The sequence below is a fragment of the Ixodes scapularis genome, unplaced genomic scaffold, assembly GCF_016920785.2.
Source record: "Ixodes scapularis isolate PalLabHiFi unplaced genomic scaffold, ASM1692078v2 PGA_scaffold8__174_contigs__length_109621045, whole genome shotgun sequence".
Taxonomy (NCBI): Eukaryota; Metazoa; Arthropoda; class Arachnida; order Ixodida; family Ixodidae; genus Ixodes; species Ixodes scapularis.
In genome coordinates, this window is record NW_024609883.1 from 30,593,231 (window position 1) to 30,607,164 (window position 13,934).

The window sequence follows — 13,934 nt, forward strand, 5'->3', positions numbered from 1 at the left end:
ACGGCGCACAGGTCTACATGACCAGTGGCAGCTCTCGTGGGCGACAACTAAAAATTTGTTTCGTGCCGTAAATATAGCTCAACTATATTTTCTTTTGTTGTAAATTCATTTTATGGCACCGTTTTCCCGTCCAGGCTGTTTTCAAGATCTTTTTCCTTTGCATGTGTTCTTTAAAAGGGCACTGACACGCCAAAGGTCATATTGTTGTCTAAAACAATGCAAGTTGCAGTCATAAACACACACGCGAAGAAAAATTCCCATGTGGGCGAGTAATTTGGAGCAAAGGCGCTTGTCTTGGCTTGAGCAGCGTAACTGTGCGGTGCACTATGGGAAATGTCCCAAATGCACCGCGCAGGACCCTCGTGATGTCACAAGGGACGTAACGGCACAGTGCATTACGGGACATTTTCCATAATGCAACGCACGGGAAGGAGGAGAACGTGGGGAGGAGGAGGAGAGAGAAGAGGAGGAGGGGAGGACGGGGAAGAGGAAGGAAGGAGAATGAGGAGGAGGAGGGGAGGAGTATCAGGAAGGGTGAGAACACAAAACCTTGCGTTTTAAAAACATGCAACGAATACCTGAATCGAAAAAGATTTTCGGCCCCTGTCAAGGTGGCCAGAAATGCCCGGAGTACCATGTATAGGAAATGAACACTTAACTTGCTTAACATTCACTTACCACTGCCATGAACCTCCCTTAAAATTCCTAATTTGCCGCATTTGTCTACTCTAAGCCTAACCCTTATCACCATGCAAACCTTTTCCTCGGATTTGGACTTCCTGTACAACCGAGGCTCCGTGCGCGGTGCTGCGCAGACAGCCTCGCTTGGAAAACAGGAAAAGAGGGGGCAAAAGCAGTACGTCTTTCGTCTCCAGTCACACACGCACGCCAGCGTGCATGTGAGACACATCGGCAAACCGACTTTTCTGCATCACGCAGGATTTTTGTTTTTCATGTGATCAATTTCAATGAATAGAGGTGCGACGGCACATGTAAAACATGCGTGCAACTCTGGTTCCCGTAGGGAGCATATACATTAACTCTATTTGGACTCTACCGAGGAAACCCCCCTGGTTGAGGATTTCAGAGTTAACACGGATTTCTAGGAGTCTGTACAAGAGCTGATCTAGACTTTAACCGGCCATAGTCGAGCCACCGCCACTCTTCTATGTTAATTAAAGAGGTGGATATGATGAACTTACCTAGACTTGAAGACTGATTTGGTTCCATAGGAACTGTTGGATGGAGTCAAGCTCCAAGACACCCGCCAAACGCCGTCTCACAGAAGCCAAGCCGTTTTCCACGAGGCTCCCACAACTTTAATCGTGCTGCAAGTTTAGACAGCGGGAGGTTAGTGATCTCCAATGGGTGTCTGTCGTCTTCACCGCAAGTCAGAAATTCTGCCAGTGCAGTACGACACCTAGCCTGGGGTCTTTAACGTGCGTCGCACAGTGGAGACTTACAACCACACGTCGGTATGTCGCTCATCTGGATCAAAATTGGCAGAAGCGGGGATTAAACCCCGGATCCCCACTCCAGCACGAGCTTTCATCTACGCTATTTGAGCTGCGGTGTGTTAACACGTCCGGTCATCGACCCCCCTGCACTCTTGGAATCAAGTTCAGAACCGTTAGATGAGAAATCTTTCTCGCCAAGCTGAAGGCAAGCTGCAAACACACAAAAAAGGCAGGTCTAAAACTCACTGGAAACTAGACAAATATAAAACTTTCGGAGAAACGTCAGCCAGGGCAACTTTTAACGCAATGTCCGCCGTCATATTAGGTTTGCATGCTGTTGGTTCGTCCACCTTGCAAATGTTTCAAGCTCTGCTAAACCCTTTCCACGGTACAAGGCAGTAGTTTACAATAGAGTGACATATACTTTGATGGTTGAGTGCCTAATCTTTACGAGACCTATCACTGCAGATATACTATGCATAAACTATTTCCTGCTGCATTGTAGAGCCTAGCATAGCTTCCACAGTGCAGCAGACATGTACTGTAGAAGCTATGCTAGCCTCGACAATGTAGCACAAAATAGATGGCACCAGGCATAGTAAAAGCCTCATTGCTAAATTACCCTAGCATCAACGAGAACGCTGGGAATGCAGGTCAACACGTCCCACACGCTCACCTTTCCCCCATAAAAAATATGACATAAATGACCAAAAGAAGGCGTTCCTGAATGCGCAAATAAGATGGCATATTTGTTTTAGGCTTTTGCTCTAAAACAGCTACTGCTGCAGACTGCAGCACATGCAGCATATGTAACTACACTCATAGCATGCTTCTTGGTGCTTTGGGTTTGGGTTGACTGCTTTCGGTTCAGTTCCGCGGGCAGCAAACTATTATCATTGTGAAACGAGTAACTATCTATATAGTTTTATTTTTATCATTCCTAAATCGTTTTATTTTCAGGTATCAAAAATAAGAAATACCGTTATTTACTTTTACGCAAAAGTAAAAAACGAAAAAGATCAGGATTAACATTCAAAACATGTTTATACTACATCCATTTGTCTACCTCAGTCACGTCTATTTTACCTGAATTGAAAGGTTGTCACGAAGAATGGTAGGTTGCCTAAAATACAAGTGATTGGTACAACTTTGCGTCGCAGTATTAGAAGTTGGATCGTAGTTGTGCTCTAGAACTAAGCAATGTGCATAAAATCACGAAAAGGCCACCTCGTCGCCATATAGTGAATTTATGAAATAAGCTTAACAGTATGCATGACGACGACACAGTTGGGTTAAAAGCAATATTATTTCCAAAATGTTGCAAAACTTTTAGGACGAGCCCTTTCAGTCTACCTTTTATAGAAACAGTGAGCGGCAATCATCACGCTCGTTTTCCTGACCAACATTCTTCATGCTCAGCAATGTTACGCAGGAGAAGAATCGTGCAGAAAGGAGTGATCCAAATTGTTAAAGGAGTGATCCAAATGGTTGTCTATTCTATACGCACCTTCACACTCAGATCGAATCTGACCTAAAAAAGTGTGTGCCCAAGCGAACATTATCTCATACAAGAGGAACAACATAGCCTGGCTGTTGAGGTTTGTGCCTAACAAGACGCTGGCCAATTCAATTCGCAAATTAGCATCACCTTTGCTAATCCGTGATTTTCTGTCAAATAGGACAAAGTATTTTAAACTCTTTTCAACATAGCAGCTACTTAACTGGTCACTTTCTCACGGTATATGTGCGTAATCTCACGGTATGCGTGCGTAATTGTCATTGTTCTGCCACACGCCCCTGTGTACGTTGTTTTTGTCCGGCCCACACACACATAAAATTGTGGTTCATCACATAAGAAAAAATAGCATACTCCTATATGTATGAAAAGTTATTCATGTGTCAGGAACGGCTGTAGGACCATTCGTCGAATGACAATTTGTCACACGTCAACTGGTAGCAGGGTTATTCGTCACAGGGCAATTCGTCGTAGGTCAGTTCATCACTATGACAATTCGTCGAACTGTTAACAGATAAATCTTACTTTTGTAGTATTTCTGATGCTTATCAATCATAGTTCTTTCAAATGCGTACAATTACGTCCGACCCCCTTTCTGATATAATCACTTTTTCGCAACACAAGAAATTAGACTTACTAATATCTAATAGACACTGACCAGGGGCATTGCTGGGGGGTGGGGAAAGGGGGGGGGGGGGGCATATGGGGCTTCAGCCCCCCCCCCCCCCCCCCCCCCCCCCTCCCCGAAATCCAAACGACCCTATAATATACACATGTGTTTTGATCCTCCCTCCTCCTCTCCACACCCCGTCATAGACATCCCAACCAACTCGCCCGCCCCCAACCCTACCCCCCACCCAAAACAAAAACCCTGGCTATGCCACTGACACTGACTAATTATGTCTTGTCCACCACAATCTTGGCACCTCTGTCACTGATGCAAAAAGTGGATGGCAAACGTTTCAGTAATGCATGCGCAGTCTGTGTCTGTGTCGTGCACACACACGAGCTACATTCTTTCTGTGTCGCACATGCGCCGAGAAAATGTGGAGGAGGATTGCAAAGGACACCTGAAATTTTTATATTCTATGCCTCCAAGATTAAGTAAAATGTTTATAAACTTCAAAGGAAACGGAAGACTAAACTTCCTAAACAGGACGTTACACAGGAGCTGAATAGCAAAAGCGGCCGAAAGTAAAAGAGGCTAGTACGTGGGCAACAAGATATTCAAACATTATCTTCGGTTTTTCGACAAGTTGTCCCAGGGACGAATCGCCCCATGATGAATTGTCTTATCTGACAAACTGCCCTGCTACGAGTTGCCCTATCACGAATTGTTTTTTAACAAACGGCCCGTATCCCCAAGAGTCAGGAACACATAGTTATTTAAAACAGCTTCAAAATCAGAAATTTCTTAAATGCTTTACTTACACAAGTGCATATCGAGGATAAAAATGCAAAAAAAAGGGTTGCAGAGCATCTTTCAGATAATTGGAGTTTCAAACTTTCCACGTATGCTCAGTTTATGAACCCCGTTCATGTAAGGGGTTCCTTCCGAGTAACTTGGAGCATTCCAAAAATTTTAAACGGGGGCTGGCCACCAAAGCTCTCGTATCGGCGCTCCAGGAATCCTGCCCTCATAAGGTGGGGCGCAGCTTTCAAAGACAGCTTTGTAGACTCCAGGATTCCGGGTACTCGAGTACCCTCCTCGTACCGGTATATGAGAAGCTTTGTAAGCAAGTGCGACATAATCCTGAGAAAAACGAACCGACGAAAAAGAAACCCCCAAAGCCTGTCGTAGTGGTACCATATATACACGGCATCACTCATCGTTTAAAAAAGATAGCTGGCCGACAAGGCTTCCACGTCGTGTACTCTGCTCCCAACAAGGCCTACGCCATGTGCCGTATAATGAACCGGGAGACCGACCAGAACGGGACGACGACCTGCGGCACTGCGCATCGAACACCCTACGCCCCATGCGAAAAAGGAGCCGTATACAATATCCCTATGTCATGTGGCAAAAGCTACATAGGGCAAACAGGGAGGTGCATAAACGACCGCACCAGAGAACATGCAGCCTCTGTGGCCGCACTAACGTCGGCGGGCCACCTTTCGGCACACTGTCGGGACTGCAAATGTGCTCCTGATTTCAAACATTACCGTCGTCACACGACACCGGAAACAGCTTGGAAGGGAGATCCTCGAGTCGCTGGCCATTGAGGAGAGGGAGGAAGAATGCGTAAGTGTCGCCTCCATTGCGCTCTTTTGCCCAAGGAAAAAGTATATCTGCCGAAAGCGACCCCTCGGAGCAACCAAGTTGGGACTATTTGAATGCCAAGATCCGACAGAGGAAAAAGAAGTTGACGCTACCGAAAGTAGAAAAAAAAGGAAGTTTTGTAAGATCCGACAGCTAAAGAAGAGGTAAACTCCACGGTTAGTGTCGAGAAAAAAGAAGTTTCTGTCTAAGATCTAAGCTCTGACTGATGAAGAAGAAGATACCTTTTAGGATAGTGTTGAGGAAAAGGAAGTTTTATTAAAAGGTTGATAGTCCAGCAGTGTGGTTTTTTTTGTTTTCTTCTCTCCGTCGCTTTGCCTAAACAATCAGCTGGTATTCAAGTAAGCATGTCTAACCAACCGGCTCAGCTCCAGGCCGTCACAGGACTTTGTGCTCGCATGATAGATCTGAAGGCAAATACTTGACATCTGCAGAACGAGAAAGATAGTAAATGATATTCTTCAAAAGAATCTGATACATGATGCCTTACTGCAAAAAGAAATAGATATGTAATATAATATTCCTAATTAAATATAAATAGAGGGAAGAACAGATGAAGATTCTTATAATCCTAATGTAAATTCACACTTGGGCATCAGCTTGCACGAGCTCGAAACTTTGCAAAATACTGCCTCGGGAGGTTGGTGTTATATTCGGTGTAACTTTAGTTGTTTTGGGCCCTTACCTTAGGCAATGAGGTTCATCAGCCATGCACTCTAACATTTCATTAGTACGCTGTATGTCATTGCAAGACTAATATATATACTGCACAACTTTACAATGTCGACACCTACTCTTGTTAGTGTTGCAAACATCGCATTTCACAAGGAAACTGGATTGGTTTGCACATGACATGGTTTGCACATGATGTCATTGCAATATATGCTGGTGGTCACTGCAATTTGTTCTTCCCGAGAAAATAAAATCCGATGGTACAACACGGAGATTCAGGCAAGTTGGTTGCTCATGATTAGGGCTCCATTTTTTCGGATAAAACCCCCCGGTAAAATTTTGGTTAATTCGGATTTAACCGATAAACTCCGAATATTTATGTGTCAATGCCGCCACGCCACCCCCCCCCCCCCCCCCCCCCCCCCCGGACAAAAAGAAGGTAAAATACTTTTTTTTTTACAGTTTGATCAGCACAGAGCCAATGGTCCTGGGAAAATTCCACCATAATTATCTTTCAAATCTCGGACCGTTGTCAATAGGGGTCTTGCCGCTTGTCTCTTCAAGGATGATTCAGGGCAACAGGTCGTTCGTTGTACTTTCGGGTCACGATAAAAGCCACTCTTTTGGTTTCCAGCTTGGGCCATGCGATTTCTGCTTTTAAAAAAAGGAGAGGTTATGTATTTGTAACAGTGAAAGCTATGGACTATAGGGATTGTATAAAATTGGGAAGAGGGGCAGTTCTAACTCTCTATTACCTCGCGCGGCCGCCGGCTTGATTGATGGAATAAAATGGGACTACGAGCCTCCTAGCGACTATATTCGGCAACAACTTTTCTTGGCAATGCAGTGGAAGGTACGTCCCGCGTCCCCTCTCCCATTTTGAGTGTACGAAGGCTCTCCTCCTCTCCCCGGAAATGGGGGAGGAGGAGAGCCTGCGTACACTCAAAATGGGAGAGGGGACGCGGGACGTACCTTCCACTGCATTGCCAAGAAAAGTTGTCGCCGAGTATACCTCCGGGAGTTTATCGATTTTAAGGTATCGGCGTTTATCGAAGCGCCACTTGTGTTCGACTTTTGTCGTGGATAAATTAGTATTGCCAATGACAATGGCACGAACATCAAATTCCACTGAAGATATTTCAACTGATGCAAGCGCGTTTTATTCTTTATCTGGCATACGTTTACATTCGGTTATTATTTTTTTATTTATTTTTATCAGAAGACACAGTGAAATTAAACTCCGAATTTCGGAAAATTGAGAATAAAAAAATATAAACTCCCAATCTTCGGCAAAAAATAAACTCCAAAAAACACCCTCCAATTTGACGAAAAATAAACTCAGAAAACACGGAGCCCTACTCATGATGTACAGGGGGAACAGCGCACCCGCAAAACAGTCACACAGGTCCCCACACACAAAAGGAAGAGAAAGAAAGAGAAATATTTTTTTATTCCTTGGGGACTCCCTTTCCCGCTTGGGTGTGTTACTTCAACAAATATATTTGTGCCACTTTTTAACAGTAAGCCTCCATTCCCTTTATTTTATACCCAAAAACTTAGCAATGGGCCAAACTTTCGCCGAATCGAAAGTTTGGGGCCGAATCTTAGGATTCGGCTCCGAACTCGGCAAAAATACATTGTTACCACACTGAACATGGATATTTAGTTTTTTCTCGCGAAAAAGTTTTTTTTTTTTTTTCTTAACTTAAATGCAAAATGTAATGCATATTGCCACGAGCGCAGCTGACCAAGAAGGCAGCACGCTTGTGGTCTAACGGTTATTGCGCGTGCTTTCCACGCGGAAAGCCAAGGTTCGATTCCTGGCCGCGGAGGCGCATTTTTGTTGACTCTGTAAAGTAATGTTCTGGTAAATTTGAGAACCATGTTGCTTGTTCGAGGTCAAAATGTTCTGCACGCCGAACCTTCTACGCCGATTATTCCAGAAGCCCACACGTGTACATAAGGGGCTCCGTGTGGCGATCTGCAGTCAGTTTTCGCCTCAGCATTCGATCCTGCTGCTTTGCCGCCTTCGACACCCGCAACGCTCTGTTATCTTTCTTTCCTTTTATCTTTTTGGGCACAAGTTCGTTCCATTAAACATTTAGTTTCTTCAGTTATTATTGCCTCATCACTTGTCATTCGTGACAATATTGACACAGTTATCGTTAAATAAGGTGATGTTCTACAAGATAATTGTATCGGTGTCATTTTTGTGAGTTTACTTGAAATTTTCGCGACTCCTTGCAGAAGTGGCGTGACAACGAGGTTGGGTAGAAGCGAGCGTGGCGCAGTCACGAATCACGCTACGAGAGTTTCGGTTTTGAGGCATCATCAGCGCCAGCCTGCACGTCTGTGTACATTGTTAAAGTGAAGGAAATAACACTGCGTTCTTGTTTTTTTTTGTGAGTCACCGTTTTGTGCGCGAAAACTAATGGAACGGTTGCTAGGCCTTCACCAGAAGAGATATTGTAAATATGCATGTTTTTCGATTTGAGTCACTTGACGTCAGCTTCGTGTGAAAGTGTGCGTCCCATATTCGCAACGTCTCGTTTCTAACCTTTAAAATACCAGTTTCTGGTGTTACGACACGCACAAACATTTAGGAAGACAGGGAGAGTTGGGAATGTCGGATGTGCAACGTTGAGCATTATAGTTCTGTGTTTATAGTTTTATGCAGACACATGAAAATCGCGAAATAACGCTAATTGAAAAAGCAATATTATTTTGTTTTGGCACACACTACTTCTGAGCCGTAAACAGAATTGTTATAATTATGAGGAGTGCTTTAAAGTAATAGACGACCAATGTTTCAAGTACCTCGTTGCATCATTGGAAGGGTCAAATGAAAATCATGTTATCCAGAATGTACCGCATCATTTATCACTTGCGCAGTGGGCTGCGTAAATTACTGGTCGACCTTTTATTCCTGAGGCAAAAAAATATTGAAGAGAACCACACTCGCTCACAAAAGCGCAGTTAACCCCAGTTGAAAATTTCCATTAGATTCCAAGTGGAATTTCCAATTGGTACCAGTTAGGTTTTGCAGACGACCAATCTGCGTTTGCTGTGTCGTTGACGTCACTTCCTTCTCCCTAGTCTCCTGGGAGTCCAAACCGTGCAACATAGCCCCCCGTAACCGAGCGAGTCCCGAGTACAGGCGGCGTCGGGGATCCGTGCGACCAACACAGCACGGGCGCCGGTACAATCCAGGCAATCACCGTCTCCTGATGTGACGGGCGAGAGGCGACGAAGTTGGAGAATGCCCACAGTACAAACAAGAAGGCGGAGGAGCGCAAAAACGTTGACGGCTAAAACACCCATTCGTTCTCTTACACTGGCTACATTGTCTGACGCTAATCATTTATGGACAGTGTTCATCACAGACATGCGCTGAAGTTGGCAAGCCACTGAGCACGGGCTCAGCTTCAGACATCTGTGTCAGACATCGTTTGGCTACCGTCACCCGAATGTTTGCCCATGCTGCAGGAGGTCGTGCCGCTGACCACTGGATCATCAAGGTAAAACAGCGCGAAGAAACGTGACGGAAGAAACAAGGAAGGCACAGCGCTGTTTTACCTTGCTAAGAAAGGCACCCGCTTGTTGAATAAAGAGAAGTGTCGAAGTTTCAGAACATGAAATCAATCTCACCTCCCAACACTCGTTGTCGTGAAGAGTCGGATAACAATAAAATAAACCTGGATGGATGGATGGGCAGTTAATGGCTATTCCCTTTGCAACGGGCGGCAGCTTGCGCCACCTAGCCTAAGTCTAAAAAGACAAACACGTGATTCCTCCCGCTTTTTTAAAGAGGTAGGGAAACGAAATTTCAGCGCTCATTTTCTAGCTTGAATGTGTTGCATGTTCCACCCTAACCTCAAAAACACCAGTCTTCCGTTGAAAGGCACAAGAAATCTAAATTTAAAGCTAAATAAACGATCTTTCAATATGCACCTGGTGGATGCATGCGGAGCCTATTTGGAAGGTAGTCTAGCAAAGTTGTGGAATCTGCTACGTAGTCGTGACGTAGCAGATTCCTTCGGAGCAGCGCCGCTCTTTGGCATTTCAACATTTTCCCTCTTAGCTTTCCTGCTCAACTCACAAGTCGCGCATTGTACCAAACGGTCCAAGAAGACGGAAAGGAAGGACTCCCCTCTTTCTCGGACCCTTGTCCGTGCAACTGGACACAGCCATTCTCCCCTTAGAAGATTAGCCTGTCGCTCAAAACTCGAACAAAAGTTGCTTTCCCCACCCTGTTCAGCACTAAGCTGACTAGCGTTGTGGAAGCTACGTGCTCCTTAAGCCAGCCACACGCTCGTCACCCCACGGGCACTTCGAACGGCTCGGTTGTAACGCGCTGACGCTATGGACACCACCACAACGCTGACAACGCCACCAAGGGCAAAGCTCCTAACCACTCCTGCCTTGCTACTCCACGACCGCGGGAAAACTTTTCTTTCTGTTTTTGCTTGCGCCGGATATCCCATGACGCATCGCACTCTCCGTTCGCTTCTCTTCGAGCGCTTGCTCGAGTGCCCCGTTTAGAACGAAAAATATGGCCAATCGTTCAAAATACAAATGTGCGATTATCATTTACGGTTATTGCCCGTCATGCTTGACTCATTTCCGAACGAAATCTGAATATTTAAATTTTTGTTTCCGTACCCCTTTAAGAGCAATTTTTCTCCCCCTAACTATCACCAGGCAGTGTGGGATATCACCAGGATGACCTTCGGGGGATCGGGCAAAAAAAACTAAAAAAAATCACCCCCCTGCCTCTTCCTCCCGGCGAGGGAGTCGCCAATTTTCCTCTGGTCAGATCTTTTCGGCGTTACCCCAGCACCGGACCCACTGGGAGACAGGGTTGAGACTTTGGGCCGGAGCCACGCGGGAGGGAGTCCCAATTTTCCTCTGTCCCGCCTGTTCCCAGTTGTCCATCATTTAATTTTCCCTAGATAATTTCCACCAATCCTCTAATCGTCTCTTTGTCACTGTAATTCTTTTCTCTACCGTCCTTCCATCGTCGCCAGTAAAACCCAGGGCCCCGGCCAAATCCGTTACCCCTTCAGGGAGGGCAGGACGAAGCCCCGTGCACTTCAAAACCAAGTGCTCCAGTGTCTCGCTATCATTATGGCAGGCGGCACATAATGTGTCGGCCTCCTGAAATTTAGCCCTATACGTCCTCGTCCTCAAAACTCCCGTTCTTGCCTCGAACAGCAAAGCACTTCCCAGTGAATTGTCAAATAGATTTTCCTTTCTTATCTCCTGCTTTCGTGACCTGTACACTGTTAAAGCTGATTTCTCCTGCATTCTCCCCTCCCACATTCTCCTCTCTGCCTCTTTCACCTTCTTTTTCACCGACGTAGTCTGTTCAGCCCATCACCAGTGTGTAGATGTTTAAACTTTTCATGTATAAATACGCTTGAATACCTTCCGTGTCCACCGCATATCATCCATTTCAGTCAACCTTTGTTCAAATTTCAACTTACTAATTGCCTCCCTGCTCTCAAAAGACGACCATCCCATGTCCCCCTGTACGCCCTCATTTGGTGTTTTTTTTATGTGCTCCCAGTGCCAATCTGCCTACGCTTCTTTGTCCAATTTCTAACCCTGATTGAACCTCAGATTTCATGCACAGTACTGCATTGCCAAAACACAGTCCTGGTACCATCACTACCTCTGACCACTTCATATCTGTTAAAGTTCCATAGTGCCTTGAGCTTCATAATAGATGAATTTCTTTTCGCTTTTCTAATTGTATTCTCCTCGTGTTCCTCTACATATTTCCTTCCCTCATTGAGACAGACCCCTAGATATTTGTACTTTTCTGCGTGTTCTATCACTGTGTCCTGTATCTCCAGGGGTTTCCCCTTCTCATTGTTGAAAACTATTATACCCGACTTGTCCTTACTGAATTTTAGCCCTAAACTGTCCCCTTCCCTGCTGCAAATCCTAATCAGTTCCTGTATTGTCTCATGGCTTTCTGATACGAGATGTCATCTGCAAACATTAACCCTGGCAATAGTTGATTTACTTTACGTCCTTCCTCCATGTAATTCAGATCAAAACCTAGGTTGCACTGCTCTAATCTTTTTTCCATCTCACTGAGGTATATCATAAAGAGCAAGGGAGACAATGGGCAACCCCGTATAAGTCCTCTTTTTATTGCTGCTGGTTTTGTAGTTTCGGCTTCCCATTTTATAATCGCCCTATTCTCCGTATAAACCCGTTCTAGGAACTTAACCGTGGTTCCCCCTAGGCCATACCCTCTTAGTTGGTCCGAAAGTTTTTCCTGATTCACATTGTCATATGCCCCTTTGATGTCCAAAAATGCTACCCATAATGGCCTTTGGCTTGTCATTGCCATCTCTATGCACTGAGTGATTATGAATAAGTTATCATCTACCGTATTTACTCGCAGAATGAACGCACTTTTTTTTCCGAAAAATCCATGCAAAGTTAGGGGGGGCGTTCATTACGCGAAGTAAAATTTTTGCGTCCGTATTTACTCGCATAATGAACGGACCTTTTATCCTGAAAAATCGAAGTAACTTCTTATCTCTTTGCGCGCGGCGCCCGACCCCGTAACGAAACTAAGCTGCGCAAAAAAAAAAAACAACTTTCCTTTATTTCTTGGGGTTTTTTTTTCTTGCCGCCTTTCGCAAGTTGTTTTGTTTGCTTAGGCGTTGCTTAAGCGAGGGCTCTCCGCTTATCTTTCTTATCTCCTTGCGCGCGACGCACGACCCCCCGTAACCAAACTGCGCTGTGCAAAAGAAAAAAAAGTTATCTTTTTTTTTTTTTCAGTTCCGTGGGTCTTTTTTTCTTTTTGCCGCCTTTCCCAAGCTGTTTCGTTTGCTTAGAGGGCTTCTCCGCTCCTCTTTCTTGTCTCCTTGCGCGCGGCGCGCGACCCTCCGTAACGAAACTGCGCTATGCAAAAAAAAAAAAAAAAACACTTTTTGTTTTTTCTTAGTTTCGTGTTTTTTTTCTTTTTGCCGCCTTTCGTAAGCTGTTTCGTTCGCTTAGAGCGCTTCTCCGCTTTTCTTTTACCTCCTTGCGAGCGGCAGCGCGCGAACCCAAAGTCCAGACTGCGCTGTGCAAAAAAAAAAAAGAAAAAAAAAAGCTCCATGTTTTTTTTTTTTTGCTTCTGTTGGATCTTTGCGAATTTTTTTAACGCCTTTCGCAAGGCGTTTTGTTCGCCCACGCTGCCCATGCATTCGCGACCTCGCTGCACCAGGATAGAAAAGTGCGTTCATTTCGCACGCGTGGGGGGAGGGGGTTAAAATTTTGACGTCCGAGTTGGAGGTGCGTTTATTACGCGAGTGAAAAAAAAAGTCGTAATTTTGAGAGCCGACTTGGGGGGTGCGTTCATTACGCGAGTGCGTTCATTGTGCGAGTAAATACGGTAATCGTCTATCCATCCTGAAACCGTTTTGGAGCTCCCCTAGAATCTGCTTTCTCTCTGTCCATTCTTCATTTTACGATTTGCATAGCTAGTCTGTATATTACTGAAGTTACTGTGATTAGTCGGTATGATTTGATACCGTCTTTGTTTCCCCTGCTCTTATATAATAATCTCATCCTGCTCAATTTCCAGTCACTGGGTAGCTCCCCTCCCATAAGTATCTGGTCAATTACCTGCCTTAGTTTCAATTTGCTTGTTTGGCCTATAACTTTTATCGGTCTCATTGGTATGGCGTCTCGACCTGTCACAGTTCAAGACGGAACCCTTCCTTCTGCTTTCTTCCATTCCCCTATGGTCATTTCCTCTCCTTCACTATGATCCTCCTCTTGTGTTGTGTAGATGCTATTATTCCCTATGGCCTCACCTGATTCTAACTCCGAAAATGCTGCTTCGATTGTATGTCTAATGTATTCCCTTGCCTCTTCCCCCTCTACCTTTGTCCCTTCCTGTGTGATTAGCGCCTGCTGGTACCCCTCGGTCTTTTTTCCCTGTGCACTGATGTGTTCCCAGAACCTTTTTGCCGCATTCCTATCCTTTTGGTTTATCTCTATC

General features: G+C 45.0%; 1 protein-coding gene across 1 annotated transcript in view; it reads right to left on the reverse strand.

The window, feature by feature from the left end:
- LOC115311604 (zinc finger protein 525-like) overlaps positions 1-9,571 on the reverse strand; it is a 53,287-nt gene extending 43,716 nt beyond the window's left edge. Inside the window, exons 1-2 of the mRNA XM_042286602.1 lie at positions 9,500-9,571; positions 1,203-1,328 (exon numbers count right to left, since the gene is read on the reverse strand). The gene's annotated coding sequence lies outside the window, so the exon portion shown is untranslated. The remainder of the gene's footprint in view (positions 1-1,202; positions 1,329-9,499) is intronic.
- Positions 9,572-13,934: the final 4,363 nt, after the last annotated feature.